Genomic DNA, 6,000 nt, shown 5'->3' on the forward strand with positions numbered 1-6,000 from the left:
CTCCTCTCCCGGGGGCGTCCTCGGACCACCTGCTGCGTGCGGGGTCTCCGGTGGACTCGCCGGTGGGTTCGCCCCCGGCGCAGACTGAGCACCTTGCTTCAGGTGATCGAGGTATGGCGTTGTCAGGGCATGGCCCAGCTGGGTACCCCTTTTCGGCCCTTGGCACCCCTAATACATCACATAGTCCAGTGGGGCTCCCTGTGGCATCGCAGGTGGTCGCTGATACTCGCAGCTTGTCTCCTAGTCCCCCACAGCCCTCCGGATGGGTGTCTGCCTTTTCGGAGACTGAGCCTGCACCGGTCCGGGTCCGTAGACTTGCCTCCCAGCACCATTCCTTACTTCGGAGCCTGTTGTGGTTTAGGCAGTCTGCACCGGTCCAGCACCATAGACTTGCCTCTCCGGCTCCGTTCCTTACTTTGGAACTTGAGCCTGTTGAGGACAAGGCCAAGTGGGCGCCGGACGAGGCCGAGTCGGCGCCGCCTTGACACCAGGTCGTCGACTCCTCTCCGGAGAGAGTTCGGCATCACCCTGACGTCTGTCGACGCCGATCCATCCTTGCCTCTCACCCCCCCACCCCCCTTGGAGTTTGTGGCTTCGGCGGACTCTGCCTCCTCAAGAGCCCCATCAGGACCCCCATTCATCCATGGGGCTTCCTCCCTTTGGACATTGGTCTGCTTCTCCTTTCATCTGACAATCCCCTTGGAGTGGGCGGCTTAGCTTAGAGTCTCGCCCACGGATGAGTTCCTGTCCCCTCCTCTGAGGGCTACCGAGGCTGGTGCAGCCTTTGTGAGGGTTGTTTCCATGGCCACACGCATTCTGCGTATGCGGCCCCGTCAGTTCCCCTGCCTGTTGAACCCCTGTTGGAGGTTCTCCACCACGGTTCGGGGGATGTAGAGCCGCTTCTGCCTTTCGAAGGCTCCCTTTATGATGCCCTTCTGGGGACCTGGGCTCGGCTGGCGTCGGGTGATCCGGTTGCTCGTTCCATCATGCACCGCCACCGCCCTGCCCCGAACAATCTGGTTTGCTTGTTTGTTCATCTGGACATTCAGAGGCTCGTTCTGCAAACTGCCTTTCCTTCTTTGCCTCCGCTGTTGCTTCCTCCCTACCAGGAGTCTAGATGGGTGGAGTTGTGGGGTCGTAATATTTTCGCCACCACTAGCGCGGCTCTTCGCTCCCTCAGTACTATGTGTGTGTTGGCTCACGCTATTTCTGCCCTTTGGGACTCTGCCAAGTCTCTTCTCAACCTCTGAGGGCGCTCGTGCTGACCTCCTCCATCATGTCCGTGACGCACGTGACCTGGCAGAATTTACTATCTGGTTGGCCCTGGATACTTCAGACTCCTTGGGCCGAGCTATGGCCGGTTCTGTTGCACTACGTCAACATGATTGGTTGCGGGATGACGTCTTCCTGGAGAATATTCGGGAGCGCCTTGTTGACCTGCCTTTTGATGGGGTCCTTTTGTTTAATACCTACGCTGACTCAGCGGTTCAGCGCCTCCTTGCAGGCTTTGGCTCCCTCCCCCTCCCACCATAGGCTTGTCCTTGGCAGGTCTCGGGTCATACTCCCCTGGGGTGGTTACCCCCCCTTCCTTTTGCAACTTTCATTCAGCGTCCACAAGTTGGGCCCTGCATTTTTGGGCTGACAGTAACCCGACTGTGGCGGTGTCCACAGGTTGTTCGTATCTGGCACTGCCTTCCATGGACCGCAGGTTCTGCCCTGCTTGTGCCCTTGTGTGTCTCGTACTCCTCTTCTAGAGGTTTTTCCCCTTGTTACCACATGTTCTTCAGCCGTTGTCCCTTGGGATGTCTTTTCATTGTGTTTCCACACGCTTCTTCCGGGGCTGCCACCGGTGCATTAGGTGCATTCCTGCTATGGCGCCCGTGACTGCATTGGTCTTGTGGCTCGTCCGTTCTATTTATACCCGCATGTTGATTACCTCTGTGTATCCCTTTTATACACCTCCCCCTTTCTTCGCTTCTGCGAGGTCTGTTTCTATATCCCCGTCTGTCGGGGAGCAGTTGGGTAACTTGTGCTCAGGTTTGCCATCGTTCTACACGGCAGCGTTTTTTCTTTTGTTCCTTTTATGTGCGCTTCGGTGTCTTTTCATGCTGTTTCGGCAACAAGGGTTCCCATGGTTCCGCTCCCCGGGGTGAGCCGCCGCCGCCTCCTTCTGGCTGCTCTTCTTCTTGGGGGTCTTGCCTGTCCCGTTCATGTACTAAACTGTCCTTCTCTTCTGTGGGGATGCATTTCTGCTCCCAGTCGGAGGTGAAGGTTCCAGAGATCTGAGGTTGCTTTCCACAGCTCTGCGTGCACCTCTTTATGGTCCCTATAGGCACCTTTGGTGCCTCAGGTGGGGGGAACACCCTTCGGATGTGTCTTTTTTCCTTCAGGTATCACCCTTCTCCATTTCTGGTGTACCTGTGGGACAGTTCCTCTTCTGGGGGTTGTCCCGGGTGCTGCGCCCTGCTTCTGTCTCTCTTTAGGTGCGTTCTTCCCCTTGTGGTTCACGTTGCCTTGTTGGGCAGTCCCTTTATCGTCTTAGCCCCGCCACTTGCCTTGTCTCCGTAGCTGTCTGCTACGTGCATGTTTCTCGTTGTGGTCCGCCTCAGTGTGATTTAGCGTGTGGCTGTCCGCCCCTGTCACATTCTTGTGACTGAGTATTGTACTTGTCGTGTCTTGTGTTTCACGCTTGCGCTTCTGGGATGTTGCTCAGTCCCTGCCTCTTGTCCTCCGGGTCCTGGCTGCTGCCTGTCTGGCCTTGCTTGCGTAGGCCGGCCAGTTAGGCTTTGGTTATGTCACTCCATGTTGTCCTCTGGATCTTGTTTGGTGACACCTTATGGCCCATTGGGCTCTGGGAGTAGTTCTTCCTCCTTCCCTCATTTTGACCTCTCTCTTCCGTTCTGGGATTATGGCTTAGTGGCGTTATTCCATCCCGTATTTACACGGTTGAGGTCTTGTGCCAGATGTACGAGTTGCTTACCTTTGGTAACAATGTATCTTGTAGAGACGTCTAGCTGCAGATTCCTGAACGCCCACCCATCCTCCCCGTTCTACGAGGACCTTTCCAGGTGGGGTTCTCCACCTTGCCTCCTTTCAGTTGGCACTAGTCTTCATCCAGGGTGCTCAAGTTGGTACGACCCTTTCAGACTTTGCCTTCTGCGGCTGCCTCCCTCTGGGTGGCTTCTCTACCTGTAGAGCGTTGCTTTTCGCTTTCACCTTCAACTGAAGATTCTTTTTCCCTTTCTCTGCTTTCCTCCACTCTGGTTCTTCCAGTGTGGGGTCTTCTCCTGTTCTTTTCCCTCTATCCCGCCTTCTCCATCGGTTTGGGGTTCTTGTCTCCTCTGCAGTCGCATCTTTTGGGGTCTATTGGGCTGTGCCTCGGCCCTTCGGTCTCTACAGGGCAATGCGCCATTCCTTTTAATGTTACCTCGCAGTTGAATATTGTTTTTCCTGTTCTCCGCCCTTGTTGGCTGGCCCAGTTCTGCGTCGTATTGGCAGCCTTCCTGTTGTCTATCAGGACATTCTTCCCTTGTTACTCAACCTCTGAGAAGGGTCTGAGCTTCGCTTTCTAGGGTTGTGTTTCAGAGAGGTGCTCTGCCTTCCTTCCTAGTCTTTTGGTTTACAGTGACTCACACTGCCCTTTATGATGCTTTATGCACCATCAGATTTCTTTGTTTTATGGATTTTTCCTCCTTCGCACTGTTCCCATACTTTCACAGTTTTGTTGGTGGCTCTGCGTTGTGCCACGGAAAAGTTTCTCCAAAGAAAACTGACGTCAGCGTGCCGGGAGGGACTTGTATGACCTCGCTGACGTCACATACATGGACGACAGGGCGGTGTCGTATGGCGCTGTCCCCCCGGCACGCAGAGGTGCTGCTGTAAAATTTTTCCGGATCCAGTCTGATGCCTGGGGATAATTCAAAGTTAAGGAATCTGCGGCTAGACAACATCTCAACCAGATACATCGTTACCAAAGATAAGTAACTCGTACGTCTGTCCCTTAAGTTCAGAACTTTGAACAAAAACGGTTGGGTGCTGGATCCGGGTGGTGGGCGGTGGGTGGTGGGCGGCGGGCGGGCACCCTATGAGCCCACTCCACCACAAATTGAGGGGAAAGAACACTAGACAGGAGCAGTTCCTTCAGCCACCTCTCCACATACTCCACAGGGTTTTTAGGTTTCGCCTGGCGTCCACTGCGCAGAAGTGTTCGCGCAGGCAAAATCTTTTGAGTTTCAGTATGGGGCTTTAACCCGCCTCTCTGTTCCATTGCCTAGCTCCATAAATGGAGGGTAGCCATTGGAACAGAGATGCGTCAGTTATTGTCCGAGCAGATTCGTGGGCGTTCCGGCAATTTTTTTTCGCTCTCCGCCCCTTTAACAACGTCATTGCGGTGGTGGGCGGATGTTTTTGTTTCTCCCCCCCCCCCCGTTATGTTTTGGTCTTTTTCGAAGTGTCTTTTGCCGGAGTGGGCTGCGAGATTTAAGTTGCCAGGAAGTACTTTGTATTTGCAATCAGGTAAGCAGCATTGTTTTCCCTTTCCGTCTTCGTCTTTGCCTCCGTGTTCTGGTGTTCTGTTGTCTTTGTATTGTTGTGCGTTTTCGTGTCTGTCGTCTTTGTTTTCCGTCTTTGCGTGGCTCGTGGCTGTCTTGCTGTCCTGCCTTCCCCCACCCCCCCCTCCAGCTGTCCTTGTCTCCGTTCCCACCCCCCCCTCCATTGCTTTGCATGTGCTTGTTTTTTCCCTTGTTGGGCTCCCTCTACTTCACTCATCTTTTTCCCTGACTCGGTGTGGAAGGTGATGGGGGTGTAAGGGAACACAAACCGGAAGTCGCTTGGGAAGACTGACCTTCTTAGGGTAAGGCGTCCCTCCTGCACGCATTTTTGGGAAGAAGGGGCAGAAGGAAGAAACTCGATCCCATGCACGCGCACACTAAAAGCCTCTGTTCGGGGGAGCTTGAGATCCTTATCCTCACGCTGGAAGTAAGGGCACCAGGCACTACAGACTTGAGCAGGGCAACAAGAGGGCGACTCTCTGCTCAGCGTGTGGAAAGGACTGTGAATGGGAAATCCTCAACGCGTGCGCACTTAGAAAGGATTAAGTGTCGGGAAGAGGGCAAGCTTCCCTCTTTCCAGTACTTCGTTTGCTGCTTCCTTTCTAAAGCACCTTGACGCGACCGTGTTTTTATGTTGGGCAGCTGTAAGTGAAAACAGCCCGCTGGCCTTGTTTTTTATTGTCCTTCCTGTAACCTTTTGCGCTATTTTGGATCTTTCAGTGTAGGTCTGACGTGCCCTTCTAATGAACGTGCTGGTTAAATAGGAACACTTGGTCTTACTGTTGTTGCTCACGTTCCAGTTTCATGGTGTCCGGTTGGTACAGCGCGTAGTAAGTGTGTGCACTCCAAGCAAGTCGTGCTTGAAGCTGACTTCATGGAAGGAAACCTGCCCATAGCAATACCTTCGGGTTGAGTAGGCGCTATATAAAACTGCAAAATATATATATATATATATATATATATATATATATAGATTTATGTGTGTGTATATGTTGTTTTCGGTTTCCGTCTTCGTCTTTGCCTCCGTGTTCTGTTGTCTCCTTGTATTGTTGTGCGTTTTCGTGTCTGTCGTCTTTGTTTTCCGTCTTTGCGTGGCTCGTGGCTGTCTTGCTGTCCTGCCTTCCCCCGCCCCCATCCCACTGTCCGTGTCTCCGTTCCCACCCCCCTCCATTGCTTTGCATGTGCTTGTTTTTTCCCTTGTCAAGTCTGCCGCTTTCTCTGTGAACCATGCCTTCTGGCATTTCTCCACGCAGTCCGGTTTATTTCACTGTGGGGGTAAAAAGTTAGAGGCTTATTAAAATTGCTCCCGCTGCCTACCTCGCCACCCCTGACACGTTGCACTTTCCATGTGTTTCTCTCCAGTCCCTCTCATTGTGTCACCTGTTCTCTACAATCTGCTTCGCGTTCCTGCTTCTCTCGTCTTTCTCTCTCCCCTACAGATCCCCCCCTC

Source organism: Lissotriton helveticus, chromosome 12 (assembly GCF_964261635.1).
Source record: "Lissotriton helveticus chromosome 12, aLisHel1.1, whole genome shotgun sequence".
NCBI classification, from domain to species: domain Eukaryota; kingdom Metazoa; phylum Chordata; class Amphibia; order Caudata; family Salamandridae; genus Lissotriton; species Lissotriton helveticus.